Raw genomic sequence first — 14,260 nt, 5'->3', positions numbered from 1 at the left:
CGTGGGTCAAAAATCGTGATACAAACCGAATCGTGAGGTTGGTGTATCGTTGCAGCCCTAATTGACACACATTGGCGTGTTTGTGTGACACTCACGGTTAGATTGAGCCCATGTGTCTCTGCGACCAATGGTTCTCGAGATATAAGAAACTGCATGGAATTGGGCAAACAAGCTGTCAATTAGGCACCCCAGCTTTGATTGACAATAACTTGAGCCTACAGCAAGCCTCGACGACATCCTTGTAGCATAGAAGACCTTTACAATGGCATGCGATTTCAAAATAAGAGTCCTACGGGACCCCCTCAAACATAATCTTGGTGTCAAATGAAAGCTAACATTCTGGAGGTTCTAGTTGTATCTATATTCGCATGGCAATGACTGTCATAGAATCAAAGAAAAATGATAACTTTTACACCTGAATCTGCTACTGTGGCTGTTTTCTAAAAATGACACTGTGCTAACACATAGGTATTTCGACACAAATACATTTGTGAAAAATCCATATTTTACTCTATAGTCATCTACTTTGAGTTACAGCTTCACAAGACCTGGTTTCAGGCCTCAATTGTGTTTCAAGGCCACTTCAAATGTAGTTTCAGATAGGATAACTAAGGTTTAACACAAAGGTTTTACAGCAGTCTAGGTGAATAAATCTCAGATGCAGTTTCATTCAGACAGCACGAGTACATCACAGATGCAGTTCCACCCAGACAGCACGAGTAGATCACAGATGCAGTTCCACCCAGACAGGATGAGTAGATCACAGAGTTTCTCTCTAACTCCCTGCATCCTGTGCTGCCTCTGTGAAGTGTGGAGACTGCAGGGTTCAGCCTGGGCAAGGGAGGGGGGGTGGAGGAGGAGAGGAGGAGAAAGAGAGGAGAGGAGGAGGAAGAGAGGAGAGGAGGGGGGGTGGAAAGGAGGAGGGGGTATAGGGGGGAGGAGAGGATGAGGGGAAGAAAAGGATGGATATAGGAGTTGGAGAGAAGAACCCTGAAGTGTGTGTGTGTGTATAGCCCTGAAGTGTTGCTCTTTCCCCTGACAGTTTTCTGAGTGAGTGAGTCTGTGTGTGTGTGTGTGTGTGTGTGTGTGTGTGTGTGCGTGCGTGTGTGCGCATGCGTGCATGCGTGGGTGTGTGTGTGCTTGTTGCTCTTCCTCCTGCTGGCTTGCTGAGTGATTCTGGTTAATTACTGTACACAGCACAGGGACTGCAGGAAGCAGAGAATAATGACTGTCTCTTTCTCTCTCTGTGTGTGTGCGCGTGCGTCTCTGTGTGTGTGTGTGTGTGCGTCTGTGTGTGTGTGTGTGTGCCTCTGCGTGGTGTATGTGTGTGTGCGTGTGGTGTGTGTGTGCGTGTGCGTGCATGTGTGTGGTGTGTGTGTGCGTGTATGTGTGTGTGCGCGTGCGTGTGTCTGTGGTGTGTGTGTGTGTGTGGTGTGTGTGTGTGTGTGTGTGTGTGTGACACACAGGAGGAGAGGCGGGTGCTGTACGTGGGGCGTCTGCCTGACAGCACACACTCAGAGCTCAAGCGACGCTTTGAAGTATTCGGCGAGAAGGAAGAGTGTGCCGTCAACCTCCGAGATGATGGGTAAGGCTTCAGGGCAGCGTGTGTGTGTGTGAGTGTGTGTTTTAGTGTGTGTGTGAGTGTCTCTGTGTGAGTGTGTGTGTGTGTGTGTTTTAGTGTGTGTGTGTTTTAGTGTGTGTGTGAGTGTGTGTGTGTGAGTGTGTGTGTGAGATGGAAGGTCAGTTAAAAGCTCCTCCCACTCAGCTGGGATTCTGTCTGTTCTGTTCTCTCCCCACTCTCTTCATCCCTCTCTCCCTCTCTCTCCCCTCATCCCTCTCTCTCTCTCCCCTCATCCCTCTCTCTCCCCTCATCCCTCTCTCTCTCTTCATCCCTCCCTCCCTCCCTCTCTCTCCCCTCATCCCTCTCTTCATCCCTCTCTCTCCCCTCATCCCTCTCTCTCTCTTCATCCCTCCCTCTCTCTCCCCTCATCCCTCTCTCTCTCTTCATCCCTCCCTCTCTCCCCCTTCATCCCTCTCTCTCTCTTCATCCCTCCCTCCCTCCCTCTCTCTCCCCTCATCCCTCCCTCTCTCTTCATCCCTCCCTCTCTCTCTCTCCCCTCATCCCTCTCTCTCTCTTCATCCCTGCCTCCCTCTCTCTCCCCTCATCCCTCTCTCCCTTCATCCCTCCCTCCCTCTCTCTCTCTCCCCTCTCCTTTCATCCCTCTCTCTCTCTTCATCCCTCCCTCTCTCTCTTCATCCCTCCCTCTCTCTCTCTCTTCATCCCTCTCTCTCTCTCCCCTCATCCCTCTCTCCCTTCATCCCTCTCTCTCTCTTCATCCCTCCCTCCCTCCCTCTCTCTCTCCCTTCATCCCTCTCTCTCTCTTCATCCCTCCCTCCCTCTCTCTCTCTCCCCCTTCATCCCTCTCTCTCTCTTCATCCCTCCCTTCCTCTCTCTCTCTCCCCTCTCCCTTCATCCCTCTCTCTCTCTCTCTGTTACACCCCACCTTTACGTGACCCTTTAGGGGTGAACAAAACCCCACCACTGACCCCAAATCCTACTAAATATCAGGAACAGCTTTTAAAATGTACCCAACCAGTGGGATCTATTACATGGGAGATCAACCATAACAGAACACCAGTGGGATCTATTACATGGGAGATCAACCATAACAGAACACCAGTGGGATCTATTACATGGGAGATCAACCATAACAGAACACCAGTGGGATCTATTACATGGGAGATCAACCATAACAGAACACCAGTGGGATCTATTACATGGGAGATCAACCATAACAGAACACCAGTGGGATCTATTACATGGGAGATCAACCATAACAGAATACTACATAGACATGACATGACATGACATGACATGACATGACATGACATGACAGCAAGACAGCCAGCAGCCCCCACACCAAAAGCCTCTCCTCAGGAACTGGATCCTGGAGCCTTTAACTCCTGATCAATCAGGGCCAGGTGCTCCCAATCAGGGCAATTACCTGCAGCACACCTGAGCAGAGGTAGAGAGGGGAGAGAACAGGGACAAACAGCACTGGGAACACATGCAGCCGTAACTCTCTCTCTCCCCTCATCCCTCTCTCTCTCTCTCTATCCCTTCATCCCTCTCTCTCTCTCCCCTCATCCCTCCCTCCTCTCTCTCCCTTCATCTCTCTCTCTCTCTCCCCACTCCCTTCATCCCTATCTCCCTCTCTTCCATCATCCCTCCCTCCCCCTCTCTCTCCCCTCATCCCTCTCTCCCTTCATCCCTCTCTCCCTTCATCCCTCTCTCTCTCTCTCCCCACTCCCTTCATCTCTCTCTCCCTCTCTCCCTTCATCCCTATCTCCCTCTCTTCCTTCATCCCTCCCTCTATCTCTCTCCCTTCATCCCTCCCTCCTCTCTTTCTCTTCATCTCTCCCTCTCTTTCTCTCTCTCCCTTCATCCCTCTCTCTCTCCCTTCAATTTTCAATTAAATTCAATTTTAATTCAAATAAGCTTTATTGACATGACAAGAGTGCTTGTGTTGTCAAAGCATGTATACAAATTCAATACATAAATAAGATAAACAAAACAATGTTGATTAAATAATAGTAATAAATAAATTATAATAAAAAATAATAATTAATGATAATAATAATAACAATCTACAGCACTATTAAAAAGCAAAAGAGCTTGATCAGCTGGAGACTTCGCTCACTGCCTTGCACAACTGAAAGGCTGAGGAAGTCATGTGTCCCCAGGGCCGTTGAACTGTTCAATGCCTCACAAAGGGAAGAGGAGAGATAGACTTCTCTGCTTAGTCTGTCTGCCTCTCCACCCTCTCCATGTTTGAGTACTGACTGCCCACTACTGCTTACTACTGTTTACTACTGTTTTACTAAAGTCCACAGCCTAATGCTTTCACTACTGTTTTACTGCTACACTGTTTTTAATGCTATATTAGCACACATGATCAATGGCTGCGGTCAGGCTTCTGCTACAATACTCAATGAATGAATGGCTATAAACCCTATTACCTCAACCTGTTCTTGCACTGAAATAGGTTTTTATTTTACCTTGTCTACATTACACTTTACTCTCCTATTTGTCCATATTATTTATTGCACTGTTGGTCTAAAGTTGGACTACTTTTTGCACCTTCACCATGACACTCACTCTCTTGAGCACCTTGCCAGGCACACATAACTAAGGACTATGGTTGGACTACTGTTTGCACCTTCACCATGACACTCACTCCCTTTAGCACCTCACCAGTCCTGGCCCTGTCACTACAAGCGTCTTATGCTTGATCACCCTCAAGCACATTGGACTTTCTTAATTTAATTTATATAGTGTATTTAGTATTTAGTTTTGTTAGTTTTCTTATCTTTCTTCTACTGTCTTTATTGTACAGTGGAGTTTAGTTATATGTTTATACTTATACTTATGTTTACCATTTCTGCTGTAAGTGCATGTTGTGTGTGATGTCTGTATGCTACTGAGACCCTTGAATTTTCCCTTGGGGATCAATAAAGTATCTATCTATCTATCTAAATCTCTCATCACCCCATCTCTCTCTCTTATCACCCCATCTCTCTCTCTCTCTCATCACCCCATCTCTCTCTCTCTCTTATCACCCCATCTCTCTCTTATCACCCCATCTCTCTCTCTCTCTCATCACCCCATCTCTCTCTCTCTCTTATCACCCCATCTCTCTCTCTCTCTCTCATCACCCCATCTCTCTCATCACCCCATCTCCCTCTCTCTCTCATCACCCCATCTCTCTCTCTCTCATCACCCCATCTCCCTCTCTCTCATCACCCCATCTCTCATCACCCCATCTCTCTCTCTCTCATCACCCCATCTCCCTCTCTCTCATCACCCCATCTCTCTCTCTCTCTTATCACCCCATCTCTCTCTCTCTCTCTCTCATCACCCCATCTCCCTCTCTCTTATCACCCCATCTCTCTCTCTCATCACCCCATCTCCCTCTCTCTCTCATCACCCCATCTCTCTCTCTTATCACCCCATCTCTCTCTCTTATCACCCCATCTCTCTCTCTCTCATCACCCCATCTCCCTCTCTCTTATCACCCCATCTCTCTCTCTCATCACCCCATCTCCCTCTCTCTCTCATCACCCCATCTCTCTCTCTCTCTCTCTTATCACCCCATCTCCCTCTCTCTCTCATCACCCCATCTCTCTCTCTCTCTCTCTTATCACCCCATCTCTCTCTCCCATTATGTGTTTTCTCTCAGTTTGTGGCACTTAAACACAAACTGTGCGGAGAGTTGTAGGGATTGTTCATCTTCACCTAGGAGGGTTTTCATTTTTGAATTGTCGTCTAGACCTTTAAATTGTGGGGTTTTTTTCTAGAAATTTAGGGTAAAAAGAATTTCTCAGTAGAGTATATTTGGTGCACCTTCATCCCTCCCTCTCTCTTTCCCCTCTCCCTTCATCCCTCCCTCCTCTCTCCCTTCATCCCTCTCTCTCTCTTCCCCCTTTCCACAACACAGCAACACACACAATACAACACACACAATACAACACACACACACACACAACACAACACACACACAATACAACACACACAACACAACACACATAATACAACACACACAATACAACACACACAACAACACACAACACAACAACCAGAATTACAGTCTCTAGAATTGTAAGTCAAAATGTAAACTGGGCCACAGATGGTAAGCACAATTACATTAGCTTAAAACTATCTAATCTAGTATAAACTAAAACTAAACTAAAATATCACAGCCCATACTGATCTTTTTTAATTAGAATATAGATATTAAGAGAATAAATCATATAAATACTTTTACTTTTAATACTTAAAGTACATTTAAAAGCATGTACTTTTTACTTTTACTTAAGCAAGGTTGTCATTGTGGTACTTTTACTTTTACTAAAGTAAATATTTATTTGCTTATTTGTACTTTTACTTAAGTACTGAGTTTCCTCCACCACTGGTAGAATGGCACATAATGTGAAGAAATAGACTACACGATTTATACCTGTGAACCCTTGTGTGTGTGTCTGTGTGTGTGTGCGTGTGTGTATATATGTGTGTGTGTGTATATGTGTGTGTGTGTGTATGTGTGTGTGTGTGTATATGTGTGTGTGTGTGTATGTGTTTGTGTGTGTGTGTATGTGTGTGCGTGTGCGTGTGTGTATATGTGTATGTGTGTGTGTGTGTATATGTGTATATGTGTGTGTGTGTGCTCTGTCTCCAGCTGTGACGCCTGGTCAGCGCTGCGTTTGGGACACACACTCCAGCTGGCTGGGGAGCCCCAGTTTGACCTCAAGAGCCACCGCAGAGCCCCTTACACCGACTTAGGTACACACACACACACACACACCACACACACACACACACACACACACACACACATATACACACACACACACACACACAAGAGCCACCGCAGAGCCCCCTACACCGACTTAGGTACACACACACACACACACACCACACACACACACACATATACACACACACACACACACACACACACACATATACACACACACACACACACACACACACAAGAGCCACCGCAGAGCCCCCTACACCGACTTAGGAACACACACACACACACACACACATATACACACACACACACACACACACAAGAGCCACCGCAGAGCCCCCTACACTGACTTAGGCACACACACACACACAGACATACACACAGACTCAGCGTGCATGCGTGTATATGTGTGTGTGTGTATGTGTGCGTGCGTGCCTGTGTGTGTGTGCATGTGTAGTATGTGTGTGTGCATGTGTGTGTGTGTATTGACTGTCTTGTTCTTGTCCTCCCTGCAGACTCCCACTCAGACGACTTTGATCCAGCCTCCTGTAAGAGCCAGTACGACTGCGTAGACTTTGACAGCCTGCTGCAGGAAGCTCAGAGCAGCCTGCGGAAGTGACGAGGTCACAATGCTCCACCCTACCCCACCCTGCAGAGGTGACGAGGTCACGATGCTCCACCCTACCCCACCCTGCTCCACCCTGCGGAGGTGACGAGGTCACGATGCTCCACCCTACCCCACCCTGCGGAGGTGACGAGGTCACGATGCTCCACCCTACCCCACCCTGTGAAGTCACGTCGCTCCACCCAATGTCACGGAATGTCGTGCTCCACTCCAGCTCCGTACCCCCCCACTACAACGTACCCTCCCCCCCACCACCACCAATAACGCACCCACCACTTAGCCCCCCCCCCCACCACTAACCCCCACCATGACCCCCCCCCACCACTAACCCCCACCATGACCCCCCCCCCACCAGACTACAAGTAGAGTTTTACACAAGCTACAAAGAGCATCTATCTCCACATGTGCATATACCATATCTGTATATGTAAACATAGGATAGGATAGTAAACATATCTCTTCACATATACACATAGGATATATGTGTGTGGACATCATATATGTATGTATGCATATATGCAAAGCAAAGTTTACAGGAAGGAATGCTGCTGATACACGAGATGCAGTGGAGCTCCACGTGCACGTGAGCTGAGACGATACGAGATACTGGCCAACGAAGAGACACTGTGCAGCACCGACACTGTGCAGGGTTGCCTAGGCAACCCTGGACTGGTCCAGTCCAGCTGGACTCCAGATGAGACCTGTTCAGGATGTGTCACTAAGCAGATCCCGTGTAGGATGAGACCTGTGAAGAATGTGTCCACTGTAGGATGTGTCCACTGTAGGATGTGTCCTGTGCAGGATGGGGCCTGTAAAGGATGTGTCCTGTGAAGGATGTGTCCTGTGCAGGATGTGTCCACTGTAGGATGTGTCCTGTGAAGGATGTGTCCACTGTAGGATGTGTCCTGTGAAGGATGGGGCCTGTGAAGGATGTGTGAAGGATGTGTCCTGTAAAGGATGTGTCCTGTGCAGGATGTGTCCACTGTAGGATGTGTCCACTGTAGGATGTGTCCTGTGTAGGATGTGTCCACTGTAGGATGTGTCCAGTGAAGGATGTGTCCACTGTAGGTTGTGTCCTGTGAAGGATGTGTCCACTGTAGGATGTGCCCACTGTAGGATGGGTCCTGTGTAGGATGTGTCCTGTGCAGGATTGGGCCTGTGAAGGATGTGTCCTGTGAAGGATGTGTCCTGTGTAGGATGTGTTCACTGTAGGATGTGTCCACTGTCGGATGGCATCTGTCCAGCTACTCTTATGCACCGTTGGACATGCAGGACACTGAGACGCCACTGAGTGGCCATCCTGACGGAGGGACTGACGGAGGGGGCAGCTGATTGGCCGTCCTGACGAAGAGCCTCGGGGCAGCTTTGGTCCTTCTCTTCCTGTTCCTCTGGAGGAACACTATTATTCTTTTCTAGATTCTGGTGTTTGGATGTGGTGTTACGTTTTGACTGGGAGTGTGGGGGGGGGGGATTCTCCCCCGTGCTCAAGGTGTCGTTCTAATTGTCTACATTTGCAGAAGATAAAAATGTAGTAATGTATTTACAAAAGCTCACACATAGAATATTTTTATTTTGTGTATATAAATATCAAAGTTGTTTATTTGTTACAGCTATGCACTGTAAAATGCAGCCTTTTTAAAAAAGAGAGATTTTCTTAATTGCGAATGTGGCGCAGTAGTGGCATTTTAATGATTGTACGAGTGTGGCAGCCACTTGCTCTGCTTGAAGGAGCAAAGCAACAGATTTCTTTTGTAAGAGATTTATTTTCAAAAGAGAAAAACACTGTTAGTCATGTGACATTTAATCTGATTTGAACTTTTTTCAATCAGTGTTTTTTCTGCAGGCGCATAATGCTTTATTTTTCATGATTGTACTGAAGACCCCTCGGGTGTGTGTGTTTAGAAGACCCCACTATCTTTTCTAATCTGTTGTTTGGGAAGCAATCAGCGGCTCTCCTGAGTAGCTCCTCCTGTGTGTGTGTGTGTGTGTGTAGCCCCTCCCCCCTCAGTGTGTTTTCGTAGACCTTGTTTTGATAACTTGCTCTCTCACCGAGGGGCCGTACTCGGGAAACGACAGGAGGACTCATGTGCTATTTATCTATTTATTGCAATATATTAATCAGAGGTATTTGTGGCGGCCATCTTGAATGGTACCGTATTTGTGGCGGCCATCTTGAATGGTACCGTATTTATGGCGGCCATCTTGGATGGTACCTTACAGATTTTTGCTATTTATTTTGTAATTTGATTTTCTTATTTAAAGAGCAATCAGTGAGAGGAAGGTGTGTGTGTGTGTTACTGAGGCGGCGCCATGTAGTCTCAGACCTGATGTGTGTGTGTGTGTGTGTGTGTGTGTGTGTGTGTGCTGGCTCCAGCTCCTGGATATCTCCTAGACCGGGGGAGCACACCTTCTCCTCTTTTTTCGATTTCTTTTTTTACTAAAGATACATAAAGCAATAAAATGATTTTGCAGGTATTTTGTTACCGAAAGAAATCTGTGTCGCTCCACACGCTTATGTGAATGCCAAACTAAAGTTTACAGTTTTTCTTTCCTCAATTTTTTAAAAATCTTGTATTTGATGTATAAAAACAAATATCTATATCTATATATACAATGATAATAATCTTGACATTATTCACAATAAATACAAAATGAATAGTAATAATGAAATATTAGTATAGAAAAAAAAACAAAAGCAATAAATTATTTTTCAGAGTTGTATTTTAGCTGATGTTGTTATGTGGTGATAGACTTGACCCATTACCCATGTACTGTGGTAGACAACCCATTACCCATTCCAGCGTACTAGCACAGCCCAGAACAATGTAGGGCTCACCCCTTTACATCTGGGAGTGTGTATGTGTGTGTGTGTGTGTGTGTGTGTGCCAGAGCACACTGTTAATCTTGAAGGGCACCGTTGATGCTGGTTGGCCGCTACTCTGTGGAGTGTATATGCAGCGAGTGTGTGTGTGTGTGTGCTGAAACCCTTCTCATCCAGACTGTTCACCAGCCTCCACAGGTCGCGAAAGGTCACCTTGAACAGCCTTGTGCTTTCACCTTGAATGACCTTGTGCTTTCCGCTGCAAGTCCCGTTTTATAGCCGACTCCTGCAACGAGGAGCCTGTACCTAGCGCCGTAGCAACGGCCGCATAACCAAACTCTTCTCTCTCAACCACTCGTAGCCGTAGCAACGGCCGCATAGCGGAGCCAAACTCTTCTTTCTGAACCGCTCGTAGCCGTAGCAACGGCCGCATGGCGGAGCCAAACTCTTCTCTCTCAACCTCTCGTAGTGGTGCACAGCTCTCGTAGTGGTGCACAGCTCTTGTAGTGGTGCTGTAGTGGTGCACAGCTCTCGTAGTGGTGCACAGCTCTTGTAGTGGTGCTGTAGTGGTGCACAGCTCTCGTAGTGGAGCACAGCTCTTGTAGTGGTCAGACCTGCCACCCCCCCCCCCCCCCAGATGTGATATCCTTATCTGCTAACAGGAGATGGGTAATGGTGTTAGGCTCCATTTGATAGATGTGGCTTTAATTAATTACTGTACTATAAAATCAGCTTTGTAAATGACCTAGAATAGCAATATATCACCACGAGGAAGATGCCACTGCTTCTGTGTCGGCTGAGCTCATGTTCCTTTTGGAAGAACAGTGTGTGTGTGTGTGTTTATGTGGATGGACATGGCCCACTCCTGAGAGCCTGTGTGTGTGTGTGTGTGTGTTGGGCGGGGTGTGGGATGTTACTCGTTGGTGTGTGTTCTGCTGTGTCCCTTCTGTGTCCTGTGTGGTCACTGTTGTGAGTGTTTGTGCTCTTCCCTTGCGACGCCAATAAAGGGAAACATGTTTCAACCAACGCACTGGAGCCCTCGCATTCCTTACGCACTGCCCCCTACCCCCCCCCCCACCTCTACCTCTCATTCCTTACGCACTGCCCCCTACCCCCCCCCCACCTCTACCTCTCATTCCTTACGCACTGCCCCCTACCCCCCCCCCCACCTCTACCTCTCATTCCTTACGCACTGCCCCCTACCCCCCCCCCCCCACCTCTACCTCTCATTCCTTACGCACTGCCCCCTACCCCCCCCCCACCTCTACCTCTCATTCCTTACGCACTGCCCCCTACCCCCCCCCCACCTCTACCTCTCATTCCTTACGCACTGACACCCTCTCTCCTCCTCTCATCTCTTTATCTCTCATCTCTCCATCTCTCCTCCTCTCCATCTCTCTCATCTCTCCTCCTCTCCCTCTCTCCTCTCCTCTCCTCCTTAATGATCTCTTCTCTTCTCTCTCTGTCTCTCTAGCTTGGTGTCTGTGTTCCCTGTTGTCTGGTGTGTGTTGTGTTTGGCTGTTCACGGGTCACTGTTCAGGGGCCTCATTTAGAAAACGTTCTTCTGCACACATTTCATCTTAGACTTAAACGGTGCCAACACTCAGATTTATAAAAAACGTCTTTGACGTGGAAACGTATGTATCTCTACGTCAGGTTCCACCCTGGCGTACGGCCATTTCCTTGTGGTCATGCCAGGATACTGCAGGTAATCTGAGATCCAAGAAGATGAATTTTCAGAAATCCAAGACAAACAATTTTACGTCTTCCTTTGCCATATGTATGCATATCTGCAAATGAGCCGCTTGAAATCCGCCTTTTTTGAATCAAATCAAATAATTTTAAGGACTCGGGCGCAGGGGGGTCAAATGTACCACAGTCTGGAGTGACACTATCATCAATATGATATGATAGTGATATATATAGAGAGTGATATATAGAGAGAGAGTGATATAGAGAGAGAGATATAGAAAGAGTGATAGAGAGATAGAGAGATATAGAGAGTGATATAGAGAGAGAGATACAGTGGGTCCCAGTTAAGAATTGACACTTCATTCACGATCAAGGTGATTCATGCAGCTGGGTGAAATGTAAGTACAACTGCAGCCGCTTGGGGGCAGCATAGTCTGCGCTCTATGAAAATGAGTTTGACACCCCTGCTGTCCTGGCCTGGCTGCACCGGATTGTGGCCAAACGACAGAAGCGCGGAGAACCCTCCTTTGTCTACCAAAAAGTGTTACTTTGTGCCCCGCGCTCCCCCACTGCTTGTGAAAGAAGAAAGAAGAAATTATCAAATTGTCAGTAATATGTTCACACGATATGTTGTGACGGGTAGACTAACCGGGTAGGCCTATCCCTCCTTATCCAGTTGTGCCACTTGTGCCGCTTCTTGACATGGGTTTAACGACTTCTAAACATTATGTAATACACTTTTATATTAATGGTAAGGTACCTTACAATTAGAATTGATTGGCAAGCAGCTGCAGTTACTTCTGTTTAATGCGGTATTGAGTGCCATTGGTTAATGTTTTCAATAAAAAGCAACCTATGAACAGAGAGAGTTAGATCCAGTAGGGTGGGGAAGCAACGTAAAAAAGGGCACCAAGCTTCTCGTCTGAGGAACTTGAAGTTTTGCTGGATGAGGTGATCTTGCACAAGGTGACACCGTTTTCCAGCTTTCAGAATAACTTGTGCAACAGCAACAAAAAAGAGCTATGGAGCGACATGGACTACACGGTTCCGCAGCCAGCGCCGTTTTTTTTTATTCAATACAAGGACACGTTGGATCGCTGCCATAGGCCTAGTTGGTCGCTTACTGGACACCACCATGCTTACCCATTTATAGATCTTAGCCATTTAGAGGCGAATTCTTTGCCAGCTTTTAATTATCAAAAGTGATTGCCAAATTGAACGCTTTAATGACATTACGAAATAGCCTAGGCTAATTACCACCATATTAGTTCTGATAGCCTACCAAATAAAGTAAACTTCATAAATAGGCCTGCACCCATTGCGAACATATTTTATTATTAGTCTTAAAATGTCCATAACATCATCAACATACTGTACCATAGTTTGACTTGTACTGCGCTGATTTCTAAAGACTGCTGCACAGTGGCGGCGACTAGAGTCTTGAGAGCTCAAACAACGCTAAGAGAGAGCTTACGAATGGTCCAGACCAACCTTACGAAAGTGTGACTTACACAAGAACTACTTAGCGATAAGAACTTTTTGGGGAACCGGCCCCAGATTTTTTCACACAAAATAGAGGAGTGAGGCAAGGCTGCAGTCTGAGTCCAACTTTATTCAATATTTACATCAACAAATTAGCGGTGCAGTTGGAACAGTCTACAGCCCCTGGACTCAGACTCCAAGAAACGGAGGTCAAATCCCTGCTTTTTGCCGATGACTTGGTTCTTCTATCGCCCTCACAACAGGGACTGCAACAGCTCCTAGATCTGCTAGAGCAGTACTGTCAGTCATGGGCGCTGACAGTAAATCCAACGAAGACCAAAGTTATGATCTTCCAAAAAAAGCCCAGGTGTCAGGAACACAGATACAGGTTCAGCCTAGGTAGCACCGTCCTAGAGCACACAATGCAGTACCCTTACCTTGGTCTAGTAATTACTGCATCAGGAAGTTTCAGCATGGCAGTGAATGCACTAAAAGAAAAAGCCCGAAGGGCATTCTATGCAATAAAGAGAAAATTTCACAAAATAAACATCCCAATTACAATCTGGTGCAAAATATTTGACAGCATAATCCTGCCTATTGCGCTATATGGAAGTGAGGTTTGGGGTCCACTCAGCATGCACGACTACATGAAATGGGACGAGCATCCAACCGAAGCCCTACATGCAGAGTAGGGCTGTAACAATATACGATTCGAACCCGAAATCGTGACATTCATATAATGGGACGAGCATCCAACCGAAGCCCTACATGCAGAGTAGGGCTGTAACAATATACGATTCGAACCCGAAATCGTGACATTCATATCCACGATACTGTGTCACGGTGTGAAAAGGCAGAATCGCGACACATCCTTTCTAGTGTTTCACGCACTGCTTTGCAGCTTACGCAGCCGCAAAAGCAACCCACATCTCCCGCTTTACTTATCGGTAGTCTACGTTGTCCAAAAACAAATAATTAAACTAGAAAAGCATTTCCTGAAGGAAATATAGTGCATGAAAATGCAAAAATATGATGAGTTCACATGGTTAAATGATTTGCTTGGTAGATAAGGTTTAATATAGTTGGAATGATTGAACAGTTAAATAGGTGGATAATTTAAATGGTTAAATTATTTAGGTAGATAATTGACGATAACTGACAGTTGGAATGGCTCTAATGTTTGCTAGTAGTTATGCTAACTATGTTATCAAAGATAATAATGTTAACCAAGTTACTTAACTTAGTTAACTTAGCTAATGTTTTTATTTTTAGCAGTTATGCTAACTAGCATGCTAACTATGCTAACCATGTTACTTAGCTAATCAT

General features: G+C 46.4%; 1 protein-coding gene across 3 annotated transcripts in view; it reads left to right on the top strand.

Annotated features, from left to right (window-relative positions):
• Nucleotides 1-6,915, top strand: part of ppargc1a (peroxisome proliferator-activated receptor gamma, coactivator 1 alpha) — a 64,783-nt gene extending 57,868 nt beyond the window's left edge. For all 3 annotated transcript variants that reach the window (XM_042070194.1, XM_042070195.1, XM_042070193.1), the window contains exons 11-12: nucleotides 1,467-1,585; nucleotides 6,830-6,915. The gene's annotated coding sequence lies outside the window, so the exon portion shown is untranslated. The remainder of the gene's footprint in view (nucleotides 1-1,466; nucleotides 1,586-6,829) is intronic.
• The last annotated feature ends 7,345 nt before the right edge of the window (nucleotides 6,916-14,260 follow it).

This window comes from Alosa sapidissima, chromosome 18 (assembly GCF_018492685.1).
Source record: "Alosa sapidissima isolate fAloSap1 chromosome 18, fAloSap1.pri, whole genome shotgun sequence".
Classification (NCBI taxonomy): domain Eukaryota; kingdom Metazoa; phylum Chordata; class Actinopteri; order Clupeiformes; family Clupeidae; genus Alosa; species Alosa sapidissima.
This window is presented reverse-complemented; position numbering and strand designations above follow the sequence as displayed.